Source organism: Pongo pygmaeus, chromosome 7 (assembly GCF_028885625.2).
Source record: "Pongo pygmaeus isolate AG05252 chromosome 7, NHGRI_mPonPyg2-v2.0_pri, whole genome shotgun sequence".
NCBI classification, from domain to species: Eukaryota; Metazoa; Chordata; class Mammalia; order Primates; family Hominidae; genus Pongo; species Pongo pygmaeus.
The window spans coordinates 95,113,272-95,125,642 of record NC_072380.2 but is presented as its reverse complement, the minus strand read 5'-3'; positions in this window follow the sequence as shown (position 1 = coordinate 95,125,642).

Here is a 12,371-nt window from a genome sequence, read left to right as displayed (position 1 = left end):
GACTATTTAAATACGTATGTTCTCTGGCGTAACTACTCATTAGTTTCTTCCGAATTATTGTTCCCAATGAAACCACTTCCAATGATTACTTTTTATCTTTAAGTTTGTGTGTGTGTGAAAGATAAAATGATAATACTCTTTAAAAATAAAAAAATACATATTTTTTCTAAGTTTATTATGTTAGACTTTTATCTGTTTAGATATGAAGATTGTAACTGAAGTTCTGATTATTAGGTGATGACAACAATCTATATAACTGATTTCCTCAAAAAAGTTTCTTACACATTTCTTCAAATTTAAAGAATGAATTACTGCTTTGTAATGTATGTTTTGTGTGTGTGTGTGTGTGTGTGAGTCTTGCTCTGTCGCCCAGGCTGGAGTGCAGTGGCACGATTTTGGCTCACTGCAATCTTCGCCTGCCGGATTCAAGCGATTCTCCAGCCTCAGCCTCCTGAGTAGCTGTTATTACAGATGCGTGCCTCCGTGCCCAGCTAGTTTTTTTGTGTGTGCGTGTGTATTTTTAGTAGAGACAGAGTTTCATCATGTTAGCCAGGGTGGTCTCAATCTCCTGACCTCGTGATCTGCCCGCGTGGGCCTCTCAAAGTGCTGGGATTACAGGTGTGAGCCACCACGCCCAGCCTGTGCTTTTTATTTATTTTTAATGTAATAGACTCTTATTTATGTTTATATATGTTTTTAATAAATTATATAGTGGTTAGGATAATATAGCCCAAATAACATTGTTGGAGATAAAGAGAGAAAACTATTTTGAACAAAATATGTATCTAATTTAGAGAAGGGCGTATAGAGGAACATTCTATTTCTAGGAATGACTAAACACAAAAGACACATTAACTTTATTTTATGACCCAAACACAAGCTAATTTTATACATGGTAATCACCAAGGTTGCAGCTGAAACTTTATAAACGTAGTCACAATACTTGATATACTTTGAAGTCATAAAGCTAAATTATTAATATGTTCTTCATAACTGTAATTTCTTCTTCTCCTGACAGTCAGAAAGGGTATTTCCTTACAATTTACTTTCTCTTTGGTTCTAAGAAAAATAAATTGTTTTACTTTAAGTTACCTTGACATTTTGTTATTTGTAAGAGTTGGTGTTTGTAGAAAATGTGATCACATTTTTTTCTTTTTATTACATAAGCATGAAAGCCGCCTAGTACAAGATGTAAAGCATAAACAATCTTAGATTTACTTAATGGTAAGCAATGTATATAAAAATAAAACTAATCTTTTATGGTAATTTTATCATTATTAACCTGATCTAAATCTTTCAAAATTTTGTGATGGAAAATGTAATGTGTCTATATAAGGAAGCTGTTGTTCTATAAGAAAATTAACATTGGCTTTGAATCAAGAGATGTGAACATGGGTCCCAATTCTGTGTTAAGTGGCAAACAAAATTTGGGCAAGATGGTGAACTAGATTCAAACCTGTTTTCTAATTTGTAAAATAAGAAAATTGTTAAGTATTCCTACCTGTATCCCATATAAATTGCTACATGTATTATTGAATTTTGAGATTCTCAATAAAGGTGCTGAGGAAATGGGATATAGAAAGAATGGTCTTATCATCTGTTGTTACTACAGAAATTGTGTATCCACATATTTAGAAAATATACTTCAACACATAACTTTACTGCATATAATAATTGACTAAACACAGATTTGGATTTTAGTAAAAAAATAAAATAAAATTATAATAGTTCCTGAGCAAAACATATAACATTTTTTTGACACTGAGTTAGACCAAGATTTCTTAGATACAGCAATAAAAGGATAATATATAAAGAAAAGAATTTGATAAATTGAATATCAAAATTAGGAATCTCTGCTACTGGATAGAAAAGAGCTTAAAGGATAAAATAGTAAACTACGTGTGTGAGGGCGTGTGATATATGAAAATCACATAGCTGATAAAAAATTTGCATCTATAATATATAAATAAGTCTCAAAATTAAGTATTAAGGGAATGACTAAATGGAAATGGGAAAAGATTTAAATATTGAAGGGATATTTCACCAGATAAATATACAGATAGAAATTTAGCTGTCCCACATCATTAATCATTAGGGCAATTTTAATGTAAACCATAGCTTCATGTCAGTTAGATTACCTAAAATGAAAACCTTACAATGTCAAATATTGGTGAAGATGCAAATCAACTTGAACTCATTCATTGCTGGTTGGTTCTTTGACATATAGATTTGGTGGACCCAAGGTATGGACTTCAAAAACAATTTTGGAAGGTTCCTATAAAGTTAGACACTTTGTAATCATATGATGCACATTCTCCTATTTATTTACCTAAGTGCAATAAAAAAACAGATTCACTCAAAAATCTGCATGCAAATATTAATAGCTGTGTTTTTTAAATAACCAGCATGGAATGAAAACAAACAATGTCTTTAATCCGCTCAATAGTCAAACTCACTTTTGAATGAACAATGGAATCCTACTCATAAATGAAAAAGAATAAACTGTTGCTACTCTCAACAACATGAATGGATTTCAAATGCATTATGCTAAGTTCAAGAAGTCAAATGCAAAAGACTACATGCTGTACAACTCCATCTATATGACATTTCAGGAAAGGTAAAACTGTGGATAGAGAAAATATATCAGTGGTTTCCTGAGATTGGGGAAAGAGGTGACTTGAAAGAGGCATGGCAGAATTTTAATTGTGATGGAACTCTTCAATGTTATGATTGAAGTGGCTACCAGAGTAGATGTCTTCGTCGATACTTACAGAACTGTTCATTAAAAGGGATAAATTTTAATGGATGTAAATCATACCTTCAAAAAACTGAAAAAAACCTAAACATTATTTAAAAATCGAAAGTCTTTTATTTCCATTGTTTCCATTCTCACTACTTATGCAATTCATTCACTTTCTGATCTAACCAGATCTTAGGGAATTTATTAGTAAAAATCCCTTGTTTTTCTACATGTTTTTTTTTCTTTAGCCTGAACAATTCTTTTTCTCCTAGTCAGCTCTATTTTTTTTCTGGTAGAAGATTAGTTAATTTTATTTATTCTCAGTATTTAATTTTGATTATAAATCTTGGGTTGGCTTCAAAACAGGTTATTTACACTCTTTGTTATAAAAATTAAGGTAATAGTTTTTGGCAGTTCTGGTTTTCAATTGAAAAAATTCAGTGGTTAATAATTCCAGATTAACTTTTAATCAATCTTTACACTAAACTGTGACCACAGTATGTGTCAACTTGACTAGACTAAATTACGTTTCCCAGAATCTCTTTTCAATATATTATTGGCTACAGGAGAGATTCCAGGGTGATTAAAAAAAAACAAACAAAAAAAAACTGAAGCAGCAGCAGCCATTTGTAGCCCACAAACATTTGGGCTTTTTTAATTAAATTTGATTTTTTGCCTGTTAAAGTGGGCAGCAGTTAGTAGTAAAATTTCTATCTTGCCCTAAATTATCTTTCAGCTTCTCCAACTTTTAGAAGCAGTTGTGTGTGGCTTTGCTCCCTATGAGGAAACACTTTTCTGCAGAATACACATGTCATGAAGCCAGAGGCAACAAGAACAGGTAGAGGACTCATTATATTCTCATGAGTTCATGCTTCTGAGTTCATGAATTCTTTTGCTATCCACACTTCACATCCTTCATACCTTCACAACCACCTATACTGCGGACTTCAAGTTCCAGGATCATAATGAGAATTAGACATGCAGACAGAGCTTTAGAGAGACTATTGAACTGCTCTCAAAATTGTGTAAGGTAAGATTCTGCCCTCCTCTCTCTTGCTCACTTTGATCGATAGATAGATGGTAGATAGATAGATAGATAGATAGAGTGATATACATTTATACAACTGTAACTGGTATACAATCTAAATAGAATTTTCTACTGTAAATATTCCTTCATCCCAAGTCTCTGATTTTTCTATTTTATTTTCTCCACAATCTTATTTTTCCATCATTTCACAGCTTACACTGTCACATACATACACTTTTACTAGTCTGTCTGCCTCACTGAGTGAATAGTCATTAAAATAGAAAACCATGATTTTCTCATTTACACAATATCGTGAATATTTTGTAAAGCATCTGGAAAAGGAAAGTTGATATTTTGTTGCTGTTGTTTTAAATTAATTAATTAGTGTAATGATACAGAATATCATTACAACATCTAGCACTCATTACAGCCAAAGAGTTTGGTTTTTATTTCACATGAATATGAAATTGAAGGCTTTTGATCAAAGTTGTATCATGCTGTGGATATCCCTGGGTGAACGAAAAGCAAGGTAATCACCTCAATTTTTTGCAACTCTTCAAATAAGAAGACACACTAGGATATAAAAGGACAAATGCAAATAAAAACATGAAAATCAACAGATTAGGATGAAGAACAAAAGAAGTCAGAGTTGATACCACAATGTTGAGCCTTGGTATTTAGGAGTATTCTGTGAGGAAGTCCATACAGGGAAAAAATTGGGATGGTTGTTTAATTATGAAATCAGTTTTAAACGTATTCAACTTGTGTATTGGTTTGATAATTCTAAAAAAAATTTGGCAGGTAGTTGGAAATTTGGAATGAAGTCATTAAGCAACCTTATTGAAATCTACATAAATGTATAAATTAGTGGAGATAATACTAAAGCCCTCAGAGTGGGATTGCATCACATGTGCATAGTTTTGTGGGAGTGTGTGTGTGTGTATTAGTCTGTTCTCACACTGCTAATAAAGATATACCCAAGACTGGGTAATTTATAAAAGAAAGAGGTTTAATGTTCTCACAGTTCCATATGGCTGAGGAGGCCTCACAATCATGGTGCAAGGCAAAGAGGAGCAAGTCACATTTTACATGGATGGCAGCAGGCAAAGAGGGAGAGTTTGTGCAGGGGAACTCCTCTACATAAAACCATCAGATGTCACGAGACTTATTCACTCTCACAAGAACAGCATGGGAAAGACCCGCCCCCATGATTCAATTGCCTCCCACTTTGTCCCTCCAGTGACATGTGGGGATTGTGGGAGCTACAATTCAAGATGAGATTTGGCTGGGGACACAGCCAAACTATATCATTGTGTAAAAGTTTGACTGAATTATTTTAAAATTTGAAAACAATCGTCATTTGGTGGAGGCATTTTAAATAGTTTCTATTAACTAATTAATTAATTTATATCTTATACAGTCTGTACATCCCAAAATAGTTTGATGTAATGCATTAAATGAAATAGTATGTCTACAACTAGGAAAACATTTTTATTTTAATAGAAAAAAACTAGATTTTGTTCTTACAAATCTCATTGAGGTTTCATTTCTTCATTTGTGAAATGGAGATGGAATATTCATGATTACTGTAATGACTACATGAACTTGAGATGGCTTAGCACAGTTTCTAGAAATAGCAGATGTCCAATAAATGGTAGATATATGTATATGTTAATCTGGAAGCTGAAGGAGTAAGGACAGACATATAGTGTGGGATTCTGTGAAATTAGAGAGAGACAAGAAGCTATTGAGTGCATACTTTGGAGATGATGTACAGGTGTAATAAGAGATGGCAAAGGTAGCAGAGTACTGGGAAAGAAGCAAAGAGAAAGTCTGATTACTTAGGAATCTTTACTAAAAATTAAACAAGATATTCCAACTAATATCGTGAAACTGATTTTGCATATAATTTATTCTTTATATGCAACCCAATTGCGACTCTTGAATTTTGACAAATATGTTTATCCATGTTTTAGCATGAGTTTGTACTGAGCCATTAATCCACATATAAGGTCCTAAAGGTATTTGGCTCAGTAGTTTATAAGTTGCATTAGAATTTTGGGGAAATGATCACGTAACATCAATAGTCATTCCAATATACATCCTAATAAGAATTACAGGGGAAAGTAGTATAAGTCTAATTTTGTTTCACCTCTTTTATTTTCTGGAAGTAAGTATTCCTCTAGAGGAATTCCTAACATAATATGTGCTAGTGGAAAGGAAAAACTATCTGCTTGCAGAGAGATTAGCCAACTAGAGGGCATGCAGCAATCTGATTTTGAATACCTTTCTCTAGAGTAATGCAGTCATTCTCTATTTTCAAAGGTGAGAATCTGGAAATTAAACAGATTAAATTTTTGAGTTGATGAACTCACTTTTTGGAGTTTTATCTACTTCCCATTTTTTGTAATGCTCTAGGGTTCTTTTCTTAATAGGTTTATGTAGGGCATGTAAGAGCCAGAGTCATAAATTGTGTGTAATATACTTTCCTCTAAAATTAGTTTAGTAGATATCCTAATATTTTATGTTTTAGAATGTTTGTGCAAAAACAGTTTAGGAAATCTCATCTTGAATAGTTTCTCCAGTCAAGCATGCTGATTACCTCCTTGCCTGAAATAAATGGTAACTGATTTTAGTTTTCTAAGAGAATCCAATTTCATTCCTTGAATATACACATACACTCTGGAGAAGATGAATTTGATTTAAATGGAAACACATTTAAGCATCCTTCACTGTGTAAATATTGACACATCTCATAAGCAAACAAAGTAAATGAAACCATTCAGGTTGAAGAGGTTCTTTACTACAACCTACCATCTCTTTATACCTAATAGATTAACTTGGAAGAGTAAAATAATATTTATTAGTTTAAAATTCCATATTTCAGAATGTAAGGTAAGCCCAGAAGAGACAAATTTTGTTCAACTTTAAATTAATAAAATGAATGTTGGAACAGCTTGTAAAAGAAAATCTTTAACGTGATAAATCTATTTTGGATATGAGAAGAATGTATCTCATCTAATTAAAAATGACATGTTTTAGTTTATTGTATAACATTTTAAACATTTATTGAAGTAGAAAAAATAATCAGTGCAATCTATTTATTTTGGAAAGTGATCTTGGTTACTTCATTCCTTTTTCATTAACTTGTGGCTTGTCTCCTCAACTCTACTTAAGATTCTTACGTTGAGGTAAATTTCAGTATGTATCTATATATTTACTTGTGAATAAATACTTGTTAATGATAATCTGCATCATGTTTCTATTATACTTTCTGGTTTTACTCTTAAATTTTTTAACGGATGTCAGGAATTTTTAAGGGCAATATTTATTCAGTGCTTGATTCCACCATTAAAACATGGTTTAAATTATGTTGAAATAATGTTCAAATGTATTTATTAATTTATTATCTATCTATATTCACTACTATATTCCAGAAACTGTTTTAGCCACTGGTGATAAAATATTAAACAATAGACAAAGTCCCTAATTTTATGAAATTTATTTATACAACAATGGGCTAGCAATAGCAAGTACTTGATGTAATAAGTGATACAGCAATGGAAAGATAAAACAGAGCAGAGGGACTTTAGAAAAATAGGGATAGGATGGTCACGGAAAACCACCCTGAGGAGGTAAGATTTGAACACAGATTGAATAATGTGAAGGTGTAAGTCATGTGAGATATGAAACAATGTACTGCAGGGCAGAGGGAATACTACATGCAAACTCTGAGTCTAGAAAACTCTTGGAGGATTTGAGAAATATGAGAAACACCAGGTGGGCCAGGGTAGAACTTGTGGGGATATGGAGAGAAAGGATATGTGATAGAAGAAGACTAGATTAATGCCAGATTATCAAGGGTCTTAGAGCCAACAACTTGAATATAATATAATATGTATGATTTGGAGGGAGGCAAGAGAGGAGTCAATATTACCAGTTAGGAGATTAGTTAGTAGGTTAATATAGTAGTCCAGACTAAAGACTATGGTTGCTGGCATTAGAGTTAGGTAGAGAGTAAGAGTGTGAGAGGTTGCTACCTTGTGGGCAACAAGTTGTTGAGATTGGATGAGCAGTTCATGGGAAGTAAAGACTGACAGGAAAGTGGTAACTTTTTTGTTTTTATTTTTTCCCTAACCATTTGGATGAATGGTGAACTAATTATAATCGGATAAAGACTGAAAATGTTTTTCTCTTTGTCATGTATGAAATCTGCAAGTTCTTTTGGACATCCTACTAGAGACATGAAGGTGGCTCTTGATAAACAGAGTTTGACCTCAATGGAGATGTTAGTGCTTAGATATAAATCTAAGAGTCGTGTCTTCATAAAGAGTATTTAAAGCCATAGCATTTTATAATCTCTTTAGACAAATAGGGTTGTGGACAGCAAAGCAAAGAAAAATGAAGGGGACTGTGATCTGAGGCATTTTAATATCTAACTTTAGGAATTGAGGAATCTAAAAGAAAAATGACAGGAAAATTTAAGTGAAGCAAAAAGAAATCTGTATAGTTTGTCTAAATCCAAGTGAAGAAAAGTTTTAAATAAAAGTCGAAGATAATTTGTGTCAATGATTCAGAGCTAAAGGTCTAATAATTGACTATTACATTTATAAAGCTGGAGGTTCTTGTGAACTTGACAATTAGTTTAAAAATGGTTGAAATAGACTAAAAAGCACCAAAAAATGTTGCTTAAGTGCAATGAACATCAAAGACTATGAGCAAAATTTTAGTAGAACTTTGTTATAAAAATGAATAAAGTTGGATTATGTAGGGAAATGAGGTGCCAAAAGAACTTTTCTTTTTAAATGTAGGGGATTATGCCTATAGAATAATGGGAATAATCTAGTAGAAAATAAAACGTTGGTGATGTTATTATTGGAAGGATAAAGCATAGTACTCACTCTCTTTGTTTAACAAGATGGCAAGGGTCCCAGAGCAAAGGGAAATTGTTGTCCTTAGGAGTATGAGCAGCATGACACAGGAGGAAGGCACACTAAATGGGACAAGTGAAGATGGTTTGACATGTTTGGCAACAGAGACAATACTGTGTGAGCAGGAAGGGAGTATTGAAGTTTTTAAGAAAGAAGAGATAATGTGATTTAGTCTGAGAGAAGACATTTAAATTAAGGAGTAGCGATACAATGTTGAGGGCTCACTTCTAATTTGTAGTCATAAACTTAAATTAACAATGGTCGGCACGGTTGTGTGCGTGTTTTTTTTTGTTTTTTTGTTTTTTTCTCCATCAACTATTTTGGGCTAAAGGGCTGAGTAGATGTAGACTTGAACTACTAGTTAATTAAAGAGAGAAGACTGAAAATGGACGATGAATAGTGATTATAATGCTATAACATTGAGTCAATTGCCTGCTTGTCTTATTTTATTTATTTATTTTTATTTAATTTATTTATTTTATTTATTTATTTATTTTTTGAGACAGAGTCTCGCTCTGTTGCCCAAGCTGGAGTGCAGTGGTGCGATCTGGGCTCACTGAAAGCTCTGCCTCCCGGATTCGTGCCATTCTCCTGCCTCAGCCTCCCAAGTAGCTGGGACTACAGGCACCCCCACCATGCCTGGCTGTTTTGTATTTTTAGTAGAGACTGGGTTTCACCGTGTTAGCCAGGATGGTCTCGATCTCCTGACCTCGTGATCCACCCGCCTTGGCCTCCCAAAGTGCTGGGATTACCATTCAGGACATAGGCATGGGCAAGGACTTCATGTCTAAAACACCAAAAGCAATGGCAACAAAAGCCAAAATTGACAAATGGGATCTAATTAAACTAAAGAGCTTCTGCACAGCAAAAGAAACTACCATCAGAGTGAACAACCTACTCATCTGACAAAGGGCTAATATCCAGAATCTACAATGAACTCAAACAAATTTACAAGAAAAAAACAAACAACCCCATCAAAAAGTGGGCAAAGGATATGAACAGACCCTTCTCAAAAGAAGACATTTATGCAGCCAAAAGACACATGAAAAAATGCTCATCATCACTGGCCATCAGAGAAATGCAAATCAAAACCACAATGAGATACCATCTCACACCACTTAGAATGGCAATCATTAAAAAGTCAGGAAACAACAGGTGCTGGAGAGGATGTGGAGAAATAGGAACACTTTTACACTGTTGGTGGGACTGTAAACTAGTTCAACCATTGTGGAAGTCAGTGTGGTGATTCCTCAGGGATCTAGAACTAGAAATACCATTTTACCCAGCCATCCCATTACTGGGTATATACCCAAAGGACTATAAATCATGCTGCTATAAAGACACATGCACACATATGTTTATTGCGGCACTATTCACAATAGCAAAGACTTGGAACAAACCCAGATGTCCAACAATGATAGACTGGATTAAGAAAATGTGGCACGTATACACCATGGAATACTATGCAGCCATCAAAAATGATGAGTTCATGTCCTTTGTAGGGACATGGATGAAATTGGAAATCATCATTCTCAGTAAACTATCGCAAGGACAAAAAACCAAACACCGCATGTTCTCACTCATAGATGGGAATTGAACAATGAGAACACATGGACACAGGAAGGGGAACATCACACTCTGGGGACTGTTGTGGGGCGGGGGGAGGGGGGAGGGATAGCATTAGGAGATATACCTAATGCTAAATGACGAGTTAATGGGTGCAGCACACCAGCATGGCACATGTATACATATGTAACTAACCTGCACATTGTGCACATGTACCCTAAAACTTAAAGTATAATAATAATAATAATAATAATTAATAAATAAAAAATAAAAAATAAAGAAACAAAGTGCTGGGATTACAGGTGTGAGCCACCACGCCCAACCTGTCTTACTTTCAATCTATTTATTTAAGGGAAGTCTCTCAACTTTTAACTGAAACTTGAAAGCTGTGTAAACTTAGGTTATTTATCTGACTTGTTTTCTTACTTATAAAGTGTGTGCAATAATGCAGCCAATATATAATGTATAGCACTTAGCATGTCAGATATAATCATTGTTGCTGTGTTCATTGTGACTATTATTGTAAAAATTAGTATTAGCTAATTTCTGGAATCAGTTATTATTTTTCTCACAAACTCCTAAAATAACTAAAGCCTACTAACCTTGTTCAGAAATAAGCGCCTATACTGTCTTGTAATTTCAACATAAATTTGGAATTTGATAGATTAATATAGATTTATAGATATATATTTAACAGAAATATTATCATCTTTTTCCCTAATGCATATGCCAGGAATGATATCTCAATAAGGAAAAATTAGAATATTTGTGGAGATTTTTTAAGATGCAGGTTCAGTGAGATGTTACATATAAAAATCATGCTAGTAATTAAAATCGAAATGTTCTATATCATGACTTTGGTGGTGGTTACATGACTACACACATTTGCCAAAATTCATCAAATTAAGCATTTCAAAGTGTAAAATTCATTGTATTCATTTTGTTGTATGTATATTATATCTCAATGAAGCTAATAACTTTTTTAAAAAATTACTCATTAGAATTTTTCCTCAGGATAGGATACTATTGGTTAACCAGAAAAATAGAAATAAATTTCTCTTTAACTACAAACATTAAAAAAAATTCTTAAGCCTGTCCTCAAGATCTGACTAGTAAAACCCATGTGGAATCACTGACTAGCAGTGGCAGCAATTAGACCCCAACCAACAAAAGATTCATGAAAAACACCTGAAATGTGGCAAGCACTTGAAGAAGTAAACTTTTAAGTTTCTGTTTTAAAATGTTATGAAATAGTCTATTAAATTCAATGACCAAAAAACAATGAATAAATATTTTTAAGGAAACACAAAACATAATATGTATGTACATATGACCTCTTAGTGATTTCCTAGATTCAAATGTTGTATAATAAAACAAATGTTAATATTATTGTGTTGAGCAAAAAAATTCACTAATAATAAATTTATAATTGTGCAGACATAAACTTGAAAATCGTTTTTTTCTATTCTGAGTATATTCTAACAATAACAGTTTAGCAGCTTCATTAGCATTCTGAAAGCCATGAAGAAATCTGTTTTGCTCTTCCTTTTTGTTACTAAGCAGTTCTAAATGATTAGATATCACATGCCTAAATATAGCATAGTCTCATACAATTATTTTTATTTTTAATAATAATAATAACTAACATTTAAAATCACATCCCATGGTCCAGGAGTTTTAACTATATTATCTCATATAACCTTCACAACTATACAATGGTACACATTATTGTCACTCAAATTTTACAAATGAGGAATCCAGAGATCAGAGAAATTTTGTATTTCCAAGATTACACAGTTTTAACATGGTAAAACCTGAATTCAAAATTATGACTTTCTTGAATCAGCTTAAATGCCCATAAATGACAGATTGGATAAAGAAAAATGTGTTACATATACACCATGGAATACTATGCAGCCATAAAAAGAATGGTATCATGTCTTTTGCAGGAACATGAATGGAACTGGAGAGTATTATCTTTAGCAAACTAACACAGAAACAGAAAACCAAATACCACAGGTTCTCACTAATAAGTGGGAGCTAAATGATAAGACCTTAAAAGGAAACAACAGACACTGGGGTCTGCTTGAGGAGGGAATGTGGGAGG